We start from the raw sequence: 18674 nt of genomic DNA, 5'->3' as shown, positions 1-18674 counted from the left end.
TGGAAAAGGCATGAGCCACCCCTTTTGTGCCTTTTTTAGGCAGTGCCAAAATAACCAACCTCTCAAAATAACATAATCCTCTCTAGATAAACTCAAGGTACTGCTGCTTAATGCTAAGAGTCTAAACAAGAAACTGCACTCCCTGGAAGGACTCCTTGCTTTGGAAGATGCTTACATCTGTGCAGTCACCAAGACATGGTTCAAAGGCAAGGAAATCACCCCGGACGTGCAGAGCTACAATACCTTCCATATGTTCAGACCACAAACTGATGATGAGAGAATCAAAGGAGGAGGTGTATCCATCTTCATTAAGGATAAGTGCACCTGTTCAAACAGTACAATTCTCTTGAGCTTTTCTAAGTCAAATTAACTATAGGCAAAGCCCCCTACCACATCATAGCTAGCTATAAGTCCCCCATATGAAACAGGGAAAACATACTGCATATTTGGAGTTGCTGGAGTCACTTGCCATACAGCCCAACAACTTACACATGGGTGCTTTTTAATTATCCTACCATCGACTGAGAAACATACACAACCACAAACAAACTGGCTTAGAGGTTCTTGGACTTTGTCAATTTAAATGTGTTGGAGCAGCTAGTCAGCACCCCCACAAGAGGCTCATGAGAGAGCATTTCACCTCCCCCCACTGTGTGATGTCCTCCCTGGTAAGATCGGATCATAAATCAGTCTCATTCGATATAATTATAAGACCAGATACCTCATCAAGCTCAAAAACATTTAAGAAATTTCAAAGATAAATTACTTCCCACTAAATGCTGTTATAAGAAGTTTCAAAGCCCCCTCAAATGCAAATAACACAGACTCCTATGCAGAGGTGTACAGCAATACACTGTATAACCACTTAAGCAGCTGTTTAGAATCCACTGCATCTAGCCAGATTAAAACCAGGTCTTGTCAAAAAAAAAACAAGCCACACTGCTGGACCTCTGGTATAAACAGCCTATACAACAAGAAAAGGAAACAAATGTCCAAGAACAAGAGGGACCTGACTCAGCAGAAAAATAAATTCCTCTCTAGTTTAAACAAACAAATTAGAGATTTTGACAAGTCTGCCAAAGCTAATTACAAAGTAAAAATAGACTCCTGACCTAAGGATAATCACAAGGCATTTTTAAACTACATCCAAAATCTAAAAGGGAATATCGAGCCATGCACTGAACTGGGTGTGGATGACACAACCCATACTCAACCAGAAGTAATAGCCAACCTGCTAGCTGACAGATTTGGAGCAAACGTCATCCCCATCCCCTGCAGTCATCCCCCAAAGTATACCTGCCACCATTACTCAGCCTATTATCTAAAGAGAACAGGCCATCTTGGCTCAGACCAAAGCCAAAAACACAGTATCAATGCAACCAGACAACATCCCAGGTTGTCTTTTAAACAACTTAAAACATGGCCTAGCAGACCCACTTGGATCCCTGTTTAACCACAGTCTGTCAACTGGCTATGTTCCAGCAGAATGGAGGACAGCAACAGTAATCCCTCTACACAAAGAGGAACCATCAACCGACCCATGGAATTATAGGCCCATAAGCTTGACTAGCCTCATCTGCAGGGCCATGGAAAGAATCATTATGGACCATATTAACAAGAACATAGGTAATCTTCAATATCAACCCAATTCGGATTTGTTAAAGGTAGATCATGCCTGTTAAACATGGTTGACTTCTTCGAGAAAGCCAACAAGGCCCTGGATGAGTGAAAAGACACTGCATACCACCTATCTTGAATAGCCAAGGCATTTGACACAATTCCCCACTCAGGTATTATCAGAGAAACTCACTGAATTGGAAATTTACCCCTACATTACCAGATGGGTAGCCAACTGGCTCACCGACATGACACATCAAAGTGGGTGACTTCACCTCTAGCAAAAGACCAGTCACCAGTGGTGTACCACAGGATTCTGTGCTGGGCACCTTACTGATCAGAATTTATTTCTCAGAAGTCCAGGCAAACTTGGATGGCCTGTGGCTGACCAAGTTTGCTGATGATTGCAAACTGGGAGCAATCACTGATTCCCCCAACAATGTTAATATACTGTTGGCAGGGTTAACACAGACAAATGATTCATGTCAATGCCATGAATTAAAGCTAAATGCAAAACAAAAAATCATTATTATTCCTTTGGGAAAGCTGACATCTCTGCTAATTACATTAGAGACAGTACTCTCCTAAGTGTAGACTCAGTGGTACATGATCTGGGTACTCAGGTTAATAGCAATCTGAACTTTGATCATCATGTATCCACAGTAGTAAGGAAATCCTTCATGTGGCACATCTTATAAGTAAAGGTATAGCATCTAGATCTATGGATGTTATAATTCCTTTATATTTGGCCCTTGTTAGACCAATAATTGAGTACAATGCTCCTTTTTGCATGTACCTCACCAGACACCTGCATCAATTGGAGAGACCACAGAAGTTTCAAACCAAGAAAGCACAGGGTACACAAAACAAGTCTTACACAGAAAGACTGAAAGCCATGTCATTGTGTTTTGTCTCCTACAGGTTGCTAAGGGGTCGCCTGTATACCTCTCAACTGTACAGATTTTTGCCTCATATTTTTGAACCATTTTTCATAAAATTGTGGTTTTCTATCAAACCATTGGCAAATTATTGAACACTGAGGTCAAAAAATAATGACAGACATTTGAGTTTCAAACATCATACACTTCAGAAAATTCACATGAATGCAAAACCTGTTAATCTATCACCTTCATAAGTGTGTTAGAGCAATATTTAAAAATTGTCTCTATTTTTAGGCCTTTGTTCCCCCATTATTTATGGTTTTGCCCTGATTTCTTGCAATAAGATGTTGAGAGGTATGTACGCAGTGCAGAAGAACAGCGGAAGATTATACTATGCAACTTTCAAACAAAGAAAAAAATCAGTAAGCAGATTCCAAAATGACAGCATGTGGGTCCAAACTAACTTGACAACAAGACACAGAAATTAATGATAACCTGAATCTGTTTTAGAAGAAAGACTATTTGGTACAGTGAGATGAGTGTACAGTGTCTGCTACCTTATGTTAGGTGAGTTTGGGACACTTCCTTGCTTTGACTGACTGAAACCTTGAATGGGTATCTGCTTCTCTAATGTTTTAATGGCAGGGATAAACTATTTCAACTTCTAGACAGGCGTTAAGAAGGAAAATCATGCTTACTCATGGAGGCAAGCTATTAAACTGTTTGATGTCATGAATTGGAGTGTAGAGTGTCATACCACTTGATTTTAGGTATTAACAGTGAATTTTAATTGGCTGAACCAAAGGGACAAGCAAAAAATGATCCAACACTTCTGCGCTTTGACTGGCAGAAGCTCTAACCAACTGGTTGACACCTTGATGCTTTAACAGTGGGGACAGGCTGTATCAGCTTTTAGGCCTGGACTTCAGCAGTGAAAAGGCTGATCATGTAAGCAGGTATGCAAGCATCATGCACTCATGTGTAAGGCAAACGAAGTGTGATGTGAGTGAGTCAAGTGAGGCAAATGAAGCAGGAGGCCAAGAATTTTGAACTGAGTATCACTTTACTTTGTTTAAGTAAATCAAAGAAATCATAAAAAATACAAGGCAACTGTATTGTACTGATGTGACTAGTTATCCCTTGCCTGTAACTGCCTTCAGATCTTACCTCGTTTTTTCAAGGAGAGATTGGTCAGTAATGCCAAGGTGAACTTGTGAATACCCATTCAATTATCTAACTCCTTTTTAAAGGAGAATAGTGTGTCACATGTCTTGATCTGGAGTAGAAGTTTATTACAAAGAAGGGGTGGTTGTTTCATTTCCAATCGGTTTCTCCACCATGATTTGTTTATCTTCTAAAGCAGGTTTATATCTCTGGTTTTAGTGTTGGCCATTTGATTAATGGAGATATAAGAGGTTTTAAGACTGCCAGATTCCTAATGGCCTCAAAGCAAGGCCCAGATCACCCCTAAGGTGTCTATAGGACACTGAATAGCGGTAAAGAGCCCCCAATCTCTTCTGGTAGCTTAGGTCTTTTAGACCTGTGATCTTTTTTTTTGTTAGGAATCTCTGAGGTCTCTCCAGCTGCTTAATATGTCTAGTAAGATATATCCCAAAGGGGTTATTGTATTCTATGATGGGACTGATCAGTGCAGAATATAGAAGGATTAGGACTAATCTGAATTTAGAGGAGACACCCTTTTCAATCATTTGCACCAGACAGAAGCCTTTCCTAGCCAATTGACAATCAAAGGAGTGGGAATTATCTCACAACATCTTACTTTTGGAGTGTTCTGTTGTTTACACTATAAGTTGGGTCAAGAGATTGTTTACCAAATGTGACAATATTGCACTTTTTAGCATTTAGTTTTAGCCCATTTTCTATGCACCTCTTATTAACATGTGTAAGAACAAGTTGTAGCTTTTACATGACAGAAAAGTATCTGAGGATGATGCCCAATTTGCAGTCATCCACAAACTTTATTAATCAGAGATCCATTTTTTTTTCATTTGAAGATCAGAGAAGTATATGCCAAATAGAAGAGGACCTAGTATGTATCATTGAGGGACAGAAGATATGCTGTATAGACAGCATGACTGCTGTTCACAACTTGTGTTACCCTCTCACATATGTTTTCCAGATGCATTATACAGGATCTAATCTATTTTTATTTGATGGCAAGCATATTTTAATAAATATTCTGTAGGAATATCAATAAGAAACAGAGTGCTTCATTTGTTTAACTTATATAATAGTATGCACCATGAAAAAACTATAGTCACTATTTCTCATGACATGGTTTGCTCTTTTTTTTCTAACTCTAATGCTTAGAATTGAAAGAGAGCTGCTCTACTCATATTAGTGTAACCATGGGATTAACTGTATATTCATAATCTAACACTGGTTTGCTGATTTATACAGAATTATATTCCACAGATACGAACATCTCACTGGTATTACATTGATGCAGATCCTACATTTTAAATACTCATGTAAATACTTCTAGAATGTGTGTTGTTAGCTTACTTTTCATAGGATCATAGGAAGTTACTAGGCTATTGGCCCCAAGGCCCTTACAAGCCTAGCCAAGAATTTAGCCCATGTACCAACAATTCATCACCCGATACCACTGTCCAGCAGGGACACAGGTGGAATCCCAGGGGTGTATTTTCTGTTCCCCATCCAGTTTTCCAGTTTGTGCTTAAAAAGGTTTAATGAGGTAATCTGCTTGACGTGGAGAGGGAGTCTATTCCACAAAAGGGGGAGTCTCTGGGAAACAACTCTCTCCTGCCAACAAGTCCTATTGATGTTATAAACCAGTTTGAAGTTGAGCGTGTGGGTTACTCAAGTGGAGCTTGAATTGAGGATATATAGCAGTCCCATCAAGGCGGGGTATGAGATTGCTTTGTATGCCAGACAGAGGTGACCTCTGAGGAGTTTGTATGAGACTGAGTAGAGGGCCAGGGCCTTTAGCGTATCTGTGTAGGGTAGATGTTTGAGGCCCTGGATTCTCTTGGCGAGGATCCTCTGTGGTCTCTCCAGCTGTTGCATGCGCTTTGTAAGGTACATGCCAAAAAGGGCACTGTACTCAATAATGGGTCTTCTAAGGGAAGAATACAGGGATGTTATGACCACCTTTTCCCTGGATGAGATACCCTTATTAATGAGGTGGGTCATGTAGAAAACTTTCCGTATAAAGGAGGCAATATGGTGGACAGAAGTCAGTTTTCTATCAACCTGGGTGCCCAAGTCCCTCACGACAGATTGCATGTTTAGGATCTTATTATTAATGTGATCATTTTTGGGATGTCACTCTCCCCAAAAGGGATGATGATGCATTTTTTGGCATTCAGGTTGAGGCCATGTTTCTGGCACCAGTCATTGTTTGGGTGAGACCCTCTTGGAGGATGTCCACATCACTAGGGGAATTGATGACAGCACCCAGCTTGCAGTCATCTACAAACTTGGCTAGCCAAAGCCCACTGGTTTTGTCCTGCACCTCAGAAAATTATATCCCAAACAACAGAGGCCCCAAGACTGATCCCTGGGGTACACCACTTATTATTTGACAAGGTGGGTTCTATCAGTGAGCCAGTTTGCTACCCATCTGGTAACATACAGACTGATGCCTAGTTGAGAGAATTTATCTGTTATACCTGAGTGGGGAACAGTATTGAAGGCTTTAGCCAGGTCAAGATAGGTGGTGTCACTGTCTTCACCTCATCCACGGCTTTGGTGACTGTCTGAAAGAAGTCAACCAAATTTAACAGGCATGACCTCCCCTTGATGAAACCAGACTGTGTGGGATCGAGTGTTTGGAGTTCACCAGTGTCCTTGTTAATGAGGTCCATGATAATCCACTCCATGGCCTTGCAGATCAGGCTAGTTAGGCTGATGGGTCTATAATTTCTGTATTGGTGAATTCTCCACCATTGTGCAAAGGGATGACAGTGGCTGTCCTCCACTCAGCTTGGATGAAGCCAGTACTCAGGTTTTGGTTGAATAGGGTACCTAATGGTGCTGCAAGTTCCTGCCTGAGTTCATGTAGGATGCAGCCTGGGATGTTATTGGGTCCCATGGAGGCTGCATTTTTTTGCCTTTGAGAAGGCAGTGATGACTTGCTCCCTAGAGATAAGGGGAGGGGCAGATGCTGGGGATGTCCTGATTTACTGATGGGGGGAGAGAGGGGTAAAGTTTTTGCTGAACCTGGCTGCCAGCAGATTGAGTATATCTACGACATTTGTGTATATGATGTCCTTGATCACTAGTTCTAAGCAGATCTGGTTGCTTCCTTTGAGACTGCGGACATATGTGAAAAAGGCCTTATGACTGACTTTTGTAGATGTGGCCAGTTTGGACTCGAAGTTTGCTTTGGAGGATTTCACTAGTGCTCTTATTTGCTCATTTAGGTTAAGGAGATATTGCTTCCAATTAGGCACCTGCTCCTTCTTGATCCTAGACAGCAATTTTTTCCTTTTATTATAGAGTTTATTTATTGCACATGTCCACCAGACAGGTTTACTCTTCCTTGAGGAAGATGATTTCATCCTGTCAGGTATTTCTGATTCCATGCAGCTATATAAATGCTCCTATAATACTTTGGTGTAGGTTTGGACATATGTACCAGTTCCTATGGAGGGGGTGGGGGCTGTGAAGCTGTTTATACCTGCCCTCAGGAGGTTGTAATCAGCTTTGGAGAAGTTTTTTTGTTTGACCCTAGCTAGAAGAGTCTGGGGAGATGATGACTTAGAAAATGACTGCTTTGTGGTCGAATCTTACTAAGGATGATGACACTGTAGGGATGCTGCAGTGGTTACTCATGTTGGTTAATATTAAGTCCAATATATTTTCACGTCTTGTGGAGGTGTCAACTAGCTTTTGTGTTTTGGCATGAGTATTTCTTCCAATAAATTTATTTATTAGTGTTTTTTTTTTTTTTACTGGGAAAAATCCATCTGGGTACAATGCCATTTTTAGCTGAGACACAGGGAGAAAAGCTCTAATAAATAATAGATGTATAATACAACAAAGTTTAAACACACTCTAAATATTTTTTGATAAAAATAACTGGAATACATTAAAATGGTATCACACAAAGATGTACAATATAGTAAGTTCTAAGAAGTGACATTGGTGCACATTGCAGTAATTATCAGTATAAATGTAACAACATCAAAGAGTAGCAGAGAGTGTCAGGCATTTGGAAGCTGAAGTCATGTGACATGCGTCTATATTCATGCTGATATGTTAGCTGATAAGAGAACAATAATGAATATATTTCTCATATGAGGAGTGGCATAAAAAGCCAAGTGGGAAGAAATTAATTAATAAATAGGAAGAGGAAATATTGAGTATTTAAGTATTTGGGTAGTTTTATCATGGAGATTAAGAACATTTGCAAATTCTACTATGATTTAGATGTAGTTTGAGTTTGTTTTTAAACATGAAAAAGTTGTTTGGTGTTGAAGGGAATATTGTTCCATAGTTTAGCCATGCTGACTGAATATAAAGAGTTCCCATGTGACTTGTTGGATTTTTCGGATTCTGTTTAGATGTTGGTCCTTTGACTGAAGGCTCCTTTTGGTTTTGTAACATTTTATTATACTGCTGTGGTGCTTTGAGAGATGATGTAGTACTGTATGCGTCATTATGAGCGGTGTGTAGGATACGTGGTGTGGTACTTCTAGCCAGTTCTAGTTCTGCAGGGGGAATGAAGCGATGAGTTTGGTTTTGGAGGATGGATGCAAAGTTACTTATTTTATTGTATTACTGTTCAAGCTTGTTTACCAGTCTTGTTTATTAGTGTAGTTTGAAGATTACTGAAAATTGTGGATATATATAGCAGACTTGGAAGTAAGGATGCTGCAGTTACCTTCCTGCTGTGGTCATTGAGATATGGCCAGGCTTTGCAAAGTAGTCCTAAATTGCTGTGGGATTTATTGGACAAAATTTAAGTTTCTCTTCTGTGATGATGCCTCATAACTTGGTATTGGTGATTTGTTCTATTTTGGTGTTGCTAAATTAGACTGCATTTAGTGCAGTTCTAGTTGGTTTGTGGTAAATGTGAGAAATGTAGTTTTTTTGGGGGGATTCAAGAGTAGTTGGGATTGTTCTAGCCAGGTCTCAATAGAGGAGAAAGAGTATTGGGTGATTGTTGGGATGGTGCTGTGGCTGATCAAAGAAGAGCTGAGTTGTCAGCATATTGCATAATTGTTGCATGTTTGGCTACCTTGTGCATGTCATTTATGAATATATTAAGTAGGAGGGGTCCTAGTATTGATCCCTGTGGCGCTTCACTTTGTACTGGCAGGTGACATGAGTAGGACAGCAGCAATTTGACAGATTGTATATGACGGTTGAGGTAACTAGAAAACCATTCTATGGTGGTGTTGCTTAGTCCAGTTTATGAGAACTTGTTGAGTAGAATAGGGTGAGATGCAGTATCAAATACCTTTGAGAGGCCCAGAAATAGGGTGGAGACAGGGTTACCCATATTTCTAATTTTGGGTGACTGTGTCTAGAAAGTGTTGTAGGGCAGTTTCAGTGCTGTGACAGGGCCAGAAGATGTTTTACAGGGGAAGTAAGTGCTCTAAGAGAAAGTTTAGGGTTTGATGAAAGACACATTTCTCTCTAGTACTTTAGAAAGTGGAGGGAGTATTGTAATGGGTAAATGATTTGAAAGCTTGGTAGAACTACCTCCCTTACATTTTGGTATACATAAGGGATTTTTATACAAAATATTCTTGTAAGGCTCCATTGATTACTATAGTGACCAGTTAGTTTATTCCATCTGTTCATAATTTAGGATATTCTGCAGGAACATTGTCTACTAAAATATAATAGGTTTTAGTTTGCTCAAGTATTTCTTTATTATAGTAACTGTGGCTTGTTCAAATCAGAAGTTATGTGTCCAATTAGTACAGTAGTTTGAGATGAGAGGAGGTATATCTGAATTTTGATGGCAGATGTGAGAGGTAGTAGCTGTAAGGTGATCATTGAACCTACAAGCTGTGGTATTATTAGTTTCAGTGGGAACAGTCAGGAGCGGGCTTGGTACCTGGTTTCACAAGATTGTTTAAAGTCAACCAGAACCTTTTGGGATTATTAAATAATTATTTTTGTTTAAAAGATCCCCTGAACCTTTTGGGATTATTAGAGTATGCTGTCTGTTCTATTGTGCAATAATTCTTTTTGTTTAAAAGATCCTGTTTTTTATAAGATTGCTTAGGTGTTGGTGATTTTGGTAATTACTTTTTTGTCTTTGTGCCATTTATTCCAAGCACCATCAGTAGTTTTATTTTTTTTTATTTGTTGTCAGGATGCAATTATCACTTTTACTTGATTATATGTCAGAGGTGTCTGTTAGTTTAAAATTTGCTGAAATGTGGTAATGACATATGATTCAGCATCATCTAGTAGGAGTATTTTTAGAAGGATCCATTTGCAATTTTTCAAGGTCTCAATGAAGGCGTCTTTGTTGAAGCTGATAAGGATTGTTACAGATGTTAAGTGCTGGCCCTTGGTGATTGTTAAGAAGTCATTGATTAAATAATCGTTTAGTGATCACTAAGTGTATCAGGGAGTATTCCAGCCTGTTTTGTTTTTTTCAGCCTTAGAGGATAGTATCATAATGAGAATAAAAAACATATCAAAGTGAATGTAATCTCTTTTTATATTCTGTAATTCTAAATGCTTAGAGATGCGTTTCAAAATACTCTAACTGTAGCCTGAGGTGAAATGTTACAGTCCTTTTCTGTTATTGCAACATACAGCAAAGCAGCTGGAACATTTCTTCTCTGTCTTAGGTAAATTCTATAGATGTGCTACTAAATTAAATTAGCAGAGGAAATAGCTGTATGGACTACTTCTAGACAGTACTAAGAAAACAACATAAAGATGTCAGAGGGGCCTGTGCCATAACTTATCCTAATGACGTTTTCTCAAGTAGAGAAGGTCACCAAGTATGACTGTAAGATAGTAAACAGAGGTCAAGATGTGACTAGATTCAGCTTTCCTTATTTAATAAAAGAGCAATGATATGCTTACATACATGTACTTTTCATGTGAACAGCATGTGTGTCTAATACTATACAAAGTATCTTTTAAAGTATAAAAAGGGATTGCTTTATCTTTTCTGTGGGATCATGTTAGAAAGTTCTTGGTCCACATTATGAGCTGCAATTTGAAATAAATAGTATAGTTGTATAGTCAGATGTTTGCCTTTGCAATATTTTTTACCTTAACAGATGATGCTGTGACTCAGATTTGAACCAGAGGTATCAGCAGTGGATGGTTGTCCTAACTGCCGAAAGTTTCTTAATGAAAAAGGGCACACATAAGTGTCTTAACTTACACCTCAGATTTATTTTGTACTTTGACTCTCAAGCTGCTGTTCTTATCTGACTGTACAAATATTTCAGGTAAATGGGTATTAGAATTTAAAGTTTAAGGATTTTGTCATAGGTTCATAGGTTCATAGGTTGGTACTAGGCTATCGGCCCTAGGGCCTATGCAACCTAGCCATAACAATTCCCTGGATATTTCTTCCCACAATATTTACTTTGGACTCCTGTCTAGCAGGGCAACTAACATGATCCCCGGGATGAATTTCCTATCTCCCATCCAATCATCAAGGTTCCTTTTGAAGAGAGCCAATGAGGCGCTCTGCTTGACATGTATGGGCAGTCTATTCCAGAGTATGGAGAGTCTCTGGGTCAGGAACCTATCCCTCCAGCATGTTTTGTTCATTGTGATGACAAGGTTTAGATCCCTGGAGCGTGTGGCTCTGAGGGATTGGGATTTCTTTAAGTGGAGTATGTCCAACAGCTCAGGGTTTGACATGGTCTTGTATGTTAAGTAGAGATCGCCTCTGATTAGACGATATGCCACAGAGTATAGCTGGAGTTTTTTTAGATGGTCAGCATATGGCATCTGCTTTAGGCCTGTGATTATTTTAGTGAGGTATTTCTGTGGCCTTTCCAGCTGTTGCAGATGTCTTGTGAGGTGCATACCAAATGGGGCATTATACTCTATAATGGTTCTAATGAGGGATAAGTATAGTGGGACAATGACCTCCTTTTTTCTGGATGAAAAGCCCTTAGTGATGAGGTGTGCCACATAGAAGGATTTCCTGACTGTTGTGGTGATGTGGTTATCGAAAGTGAGACCACTGTCCACCTGTGTCCCTAAGTCTCTCATCACGCTTTTGATGTTTAGTGTCCTGCCACCTATGTGGTAATTCATGGGTACACATTTTTTTTTCCAAAGGGGATAACTATACATTTCTTGGCATTAAGCTTGAGCCCATGGTTCTGGCACCAGGCATCTGTTTCTGTAAGGCCCTTTTGTAGAATATCCACATCCTTTGGGGATTCAATAATGGCTCCCAGTTTGCAGTCATCTGCGAACTTTGTTAGCCAGAGTCCCTTAGTGTTGGCCTGTACTTCAGAGAAGTAGATGCCATACAAGAGTCGTCCCAGGACTGAACCCTGAGGTATTCCACTTGTCACTTGTCTGGAGCTGGATTTGGAGTCGGCTACTTTTACAGTCTGGGTTCTGTTAGTAAGCCAGTTGGCAACCCATCGAGTGACATAGGGATTTATGCCCAGCTTAGTAAGTTTATCTATGATTCCAGAGTGGGGGATGGTGTTGAAGGCCTTGGCAAGGTCCAGATAGGCTGTGTGGACTGCCTTACCCTCATCCACAGCTCTGGAGACTGATTCGAAGAAGTCAATCAGATTCAGGAGACAAGATCGGCCCTTCACAAACCCAAACTAGGCGGGGTCCAGTGTTTGAAGGTTGCCAATGTCTTTGTTTATAAGTTCCATGATAATGCGTTCCATGCCCTTGCAGATTAGGCTTGTCAGATCAATGGGATGGTAGTTCCCAGGATCCAAGGCGGAGCCTCCCTTGTGGAGTGGGATAACTGTAGCTGTGTGCCACTCAGTGGGCACGATGCCTGAGGTGAGGCTATGATTAAACATGACACTTAGGTGAGGTGCCAGTTCATTTTGTAGTTCATATAGTACACAGCCTGGGATGTCATCTGGTCCCATGGATGCTGTATTCTTAGCTTTGGAGAGTGAAGTTTCTACCTGTGTGGCCGTGATTACCGGAATTTGGCAATCTTTTGGTATTGAGATGGGCCCTTTAGGGGGTGAGAGGGGGTGAAGTTGGCACTAAATTGATCTGCCAGGATATTGGCAATATCCTTGGGAACAGTATATTTAATGCCATTCTGTTGTAGCTCAGAGCAGATCTGAGCATTGCCATTTAGATTCTTGACATAACTATAGAAGGCCTTGTGGTTGTCTTTGGAATCTTTGGCAATTTTATTTTCGTAACTAGCTTTTGAGGATTTTATGAGGGATCTCAGCTTCTTACTGAGGCTGGTGAGGGAGTTTTTTGCATTCTGTGATTTTCCTCTTTTCTGCAACAGTTTCTTCCTTCTGTTGTATAGTTTGTTTATAGCAGAGGACCACCAGATTGGCTTCCTTTTTTTGGAGAAGAGCATTTTGGTTCTGTTTGGGATGGCACGATTCATGCACGAGTGTATGTGCTCGTACAGTGCCTTAGTGCATGATTCTGCAATCGAACTTCCAGATCCCGTCTGCGTGGGTGTCATGAAGTTTGTCACTTCTGACTTCAGTAGCATGAAGTTGGCTTTGGAGAAGTTTTTTAAGGAGGTTTCCTTACTGGGGGGTGGGAGTGGGATGTGGATGTCAAGGATGATTTGCTTCTGGTCAGACCTGACAAATGAGGGGGTAACCACTGTTGTGGAGCATCTATCTCCCATGTTGATAATGACCAGGTCTAGAATATTGGAGCCCCTGGTGGGACAATGGATTATATGATCCAGGGCATTGGAATTTATGAATTCCAAGAACCGTTGGGAAAAGGAGTTGGTACCCGAGTAGTTTTCCCAATTAATGGCAGGGTAGTTGAAATCACCCAGTATTAGGGTGTTTGGTTGTATCTTAATATTTTAAAGTATGTTTAGAAAGGTGTAGTGAAAATCTTGGGGCATGGTGGGGGATCTGTAGCAAGCTACAATTTGGATTGCAGTCTTACCTAGTGTTAGTTTCACCTGGAGAATTTCACATGCATTGTGTTGGGCAACTAGTCTGGAGGTGTGAATATCCTTGGTGAATATGGACACTCCTCCACCTTTAGTGTTTCAGTCTTGGTTTTGTGGCCAAAAAGTGTGGTAAGAATTGTAGCCTGGTATTGCAGGGGTGCTCTCTGGAGCCTTGAACCAGGTCTCAGTTACTACACAGATATCGATGTTCTCCATTTTTAGGAGTGCCTCGAGAGAGTGCATTTTGAAGTTTAGACTTCTAGCATTGAGTAGCATTACCTTCAGATACCTGAACTGCAACAAAATAAGGAAAAAAAGAAAAAAATATACAAATCTGCATGCAGTGAAGGTTTTAAGCATGCAAGTACAGTGCTAGTGTGTGTGTAGTAAGGTAAATTCATGGCAGAGTGATGCCGGCTGTAAGGCAGAGAGGACGTTGCTTTACCTGTGTGTTTGTGAGAGTAAGAGTAGGGAATAATTGGTGACAAGGAAGTAAGATTCCTACCCTTCCTAAGGGTACTCCAGCATGCTAAATGTTTAATTATTATGGAGCATGAAGTTGCAGGTATTTAGCTAAGACTTTACAAAAGGAGACTCTGCTTTACCATTTCCATAAACTCGGACTTTTGATCACACTAAAATAATTAATTTAAGAGAAACTTTAGAGAAAGAAATTAACCAAATTAAAGATAGATCATTGGGAAGCTTTTAATGACTGGTATAATGAAGCTTTTAAAAAAGAAAAGGAATCTGTATTACTTGGATTAAAAGATACAAACCAGAAACGGTTGCAGCAAGTAAACGATATGAAGACCATGGAAGGAAAAAGAAATATGGGATCCCTTTACCCAGTAATATCTGAAAGTGATATATCTGGCCAGAAGGAGGATGAATCTGAAGATGATTATCCACCTTTGACCCCTCTGCCTGCTTTCTTTGGAGGTGACATTTGTCCACCTCCTACTGCCCCTCCTGCTGAGAGAAGTAGTCTCAAGAAAGAGGTAGTAGAAGAAAAGGGACAGGAGCATAAAGAGACAAGGGAAAAGGTATGACGCAGCAACACTGATAATACTCACTTCATGTACTTTAAAACAAGAGAAACATGTAATTAGTAAGAGAACTAGTACTGAAACTAGTGAAGAAGAAAAATTAATTATAACACAGACACCACTTAGATAAATCCCAACAGGTAGAGGAGAAGAAACAGTTTGTGTCCATCATCCTTGGACCCTGACAGCCTTACACCACATAGTTAAAGATTTTCCTAAAATAAAAGAAGACCCTGTGAAACTTAGGAAAGAAATGCATACAATTTTTGAATGCTATGACCCAAGTCTGACAGCCCTATATCAGTTGTTAAAAGCAGTAGTTACTCTTATATTTTACAAAAAAAATGGTTAAGAAAGCAGGGATAGGCCCAAATACAAAGTTAAGAGGGAATGAGTATGAAGGGTTAAAAAAAAAAAGGGAAGCACTGTTAGAGGCTAAGGTGTGCCCTAAAAAGACAGAGTGGACTAAAATAATTGGTTGCAAGCATAATAAAGGAAAATGACTGGAAGATACTTAGAGATGCTTGAAATTGTACTTGAAAGGAATTTTGCTCTTGCTAATTCCACAGAAACAGCAGCAGCAGCAGTGGGCTCTAATACTGTCCAAGGTTTACAACCTCAGATTCTGACTGCTCTTAAACAGATACTCCTTAATTGGCAAGGAGAAACACTAGAAGATCTACTTAAGTTTGCTGAACATTGCACTGAGAATATATAGAGAAAAAAAGAAGGAAGCAGAGAAAAACTTACGGATTTGCAAATCAGAAGTTATTAAACGAAGGGATATAAAGGAAAAGGTAGAGAAAGGTTTTAAGATAATGGGTATCAAATGCCACCACAAAGTAAGTAGCCGATTGCTAGGGGCAGGCTCAAACTACTGGACCTTCTCCATCTCCTGACAATGAATCCTGCTTCAGGTGTGGCAAGACTGGGCATTGGAGAGGAGAATGCCCCTATATTCAGAGGCAACAGGAGAACTAGAGCACCTGGCAACAAGACTATATTAATGCAACCCTTTCACCGCTATCAATACAGGCTGACAGAAGTCAGGAATTCCATACCAACAACACTCAGGTGAGGGTAAAGAGGTAAGCCTAGATACTTCAGTACTAATTAATTAAAAGGGACCTTATGTTGGACAAAGGAAGTCCCATTTTTAACGGTACAGGTACCAGTAGGTTTATACATAAAGTGAGTTCAACTAAACAAATATTCTTATATAGAGAAAAGTAAAAACAGTTGATGTGACTAATGTTCCTCTTGTTTATCCTGTGTTATAGCCTTTGTCTGTGTCCTTAGGTCCAATAGAGGATAAATATGCATTCTTGTTAAGTATCACAGCTCCAGTAAATTTAATTGGAAGGGAACTGGTATACAAACTAGGATGTACCATCTATTGTACCCCTGAGGAAGAGTATTTGGATGTCCCTAGTAAGACAGAGGAGCAGGTTTTAACAGTATTAAATACTGAAGGTAAAATACAAATATCATGGCTTCAGACAAATGAGGAATCGCTGCACCAGGTACCCAAAACCATATAGCACATAATTCTAATGAAATAGGATAGTTAAAAAATGCAGAACCAGTAATAATTTGAGTAGATTCAAATAAACCACTTCTCAGAATAACACAATATCCCTTAAAGCCAGAAACAGAAAAGGGAATCCAGCCTATTATTCAGACCCAGTTACAGCAGAGAATAATTGTCCGTACTAGAAGCTGCTGTAACATTCCCATACTTCTGATTTAAAAGCCTGGCCAAAATTTGATGTACAGGATTTGAGAGGTATAAATCAGGCAATACTTTCCTCCTATCCAGTTGTCCCTAATCCAGCAACTATTCCTAGCTGTATACTACCATGGGCTGCATATTTCTCTGTTAGAGATAATGTTCAGCTTTCTTTTCTTTACTTGTACACCCTGGCAGGCAGTAGTTTTTTGATTTTGTATATAAAGGTCAACAGTACACTTGGGCAAGGCTACCTCAGGGATATACTGAATTTCCATCCGTATGTTCACAAATCATAAAGAGGAACTTGGAAGATGTAGAGTTTCCCCACCAGTTAGTATTAGTGCAATATGTCTATGATTTACCTATAGAATCAGACACATTGCCAACAGGATACTATTTTTGTGTTAATAAAACTAGCAGAGAAAGGACATAAGATGTCAAGAAAAAAATTATAGCTTGGGTCACCAAAGGTAAAATATCTGGGTTATGTAATATCACAAGGAAATAGATAAATACTGCCTTCACTTGTTAAGGCAATAACTGAAGCTCCACAGCTAGTAACTCAGAAACAGCTTAGATCTGTCTTATATATGGTAGGGTATTGTAGGCAATGGATTCCAAATTATGCAGAGCTAGCAAAGCCACTGACAAATCTGATCAACCAAAATACACCAGAACCCTTTCTGTGGGGAGAAAATGAGATTTCATTTATTCTGTTAAAGCAAGCATTAGCAAATACTCTTCCAGATCACAGAAAGCCATGTATAATTTTTTGTTATGAAAAAATGGGGTTGCAGCAGGAGTGCTTACACAAACGCATGGGGAAAATCACAAACCTTTGGTTTATTATAGCATGGTATTGGATCCTGTGGTAAAAGGAATTGCACTTTACCTGAGAGCAGTTGCTGCAGCTGCCCTGACAGGTAGAACACGCTGCTCCAACTGTCCTAGGATATGAACTTATAATTGCAGTCACCTGTGCCATGGCTACCATTTTATTAAAAACAAAAATGTAGCATTTGTCTCCTTCAAGGCGGAAAATATGAGTTGCTGATTTCTGACCCAGCTATCACAATTGTTCAATGTCCAGTTTTGAATCCAGCATCGCTACTACCACCTGCACAGGAGGGAGAACCACACAAATGTATTATTGTTACTAACCATTTCTTTTCTTCTAAGAAGGACCTAACTTATGTTCTGATTCAAAATGCTGAACTACAGCTCTTTATGGATGGATCCCGTGACAGGAATGAGAAAGGATGTCTGGTTTCTGGAACTGCTGTTTGTACTGAAAGTGTGGTGATGATACAATAAATACTGGTAGGGTCATTTTAGCTGAAGTGGCTGAATTAATGGCCCTTACTAAGGCATATGAATTTGCTAGGGACAAAGTAGTAAACATTTATACCCGCAGTAGATATGCATTTTGGGTGGTGCATGATTTTGAGGAACTATGGAGACAGCATGGTTTTTTGACATCAGCAGCACAGAAATTAAAAATGGGTGATATATAAAATCATTGTTAGACTCTCTTTTGCTTCCCAAGTAGGTAGCGATAGTGAAAGTGCAAACACATAGTAAAAGAAGTGATATGTTGTCATTGGCTAATAATCTGGTTGATAGAGCAGCAAACAAGCTGATGGGTTAAATACTCTTTAATTTCTGTGATGATGATATCTGAACCACTTTGTAACATTGTATTTAATTTTGTTACAGTAATTGCTGTGTAGGATGAAGAATCAGAAAATGAGAAAGAAAAATGGATTGAATCAGGATGCATGAAGTCTAATTATGTGGTACGGCAACCCCCTGATGGATGCATTGTGACACTTCAGTCTATATTGCCTTATCTGGTAAGACTATCCCCAGGATTCATGAAGCTTGCACCATGCGCTGGAGTAGCGTCGGCGATCTTGCACCAAATATGGCCATCGAGCGATTCAAGTAAGAGCTGTTTCCATGTGCACTACCAGCGTACACCAGAGCTGTGCAGCTCCCAGCGCATGTATTCCAATTACCCCATGCGCAGCAGTGTAGCATGCAAATGAAGGTATATAGCGATTCATGAAGTTGTGCAGGCGTAGCGTAAGCATGTAGAAATGTAAACCAAAAAAAAAAAAAAAACGGTTTACATTTTGTTAAACATAAAATCGGAGCCATGAAAGCGGATCAAACTTACGTATTATAATGTTAATATATGCCAGTGACTAAATATATAGCCAATGGCATAAAACAACATGCACAACATATAAAAAATAACATTTAATGTCATGGCCACACCAATGCAAAGTAAAACCACAGTGCATGTAAAGAAAACC

Source organism: Protopterus annectens, chromosome 10.part0 (assembly GCF_019279795.1).
Source record: "Protopterus annectens isolate FY-2018-M chromosome 10.part0, PAN1.0, whole genome shotgun sequence".
NCBI classification, from domain to species: Eukaryota; Metazoa; Chordata; order Ceratodontiformes; family Protopteridae; genus Protopterus; species Protopterus annectens.
Note: the sequence above shows the minus strand (reverse complement) of the source record.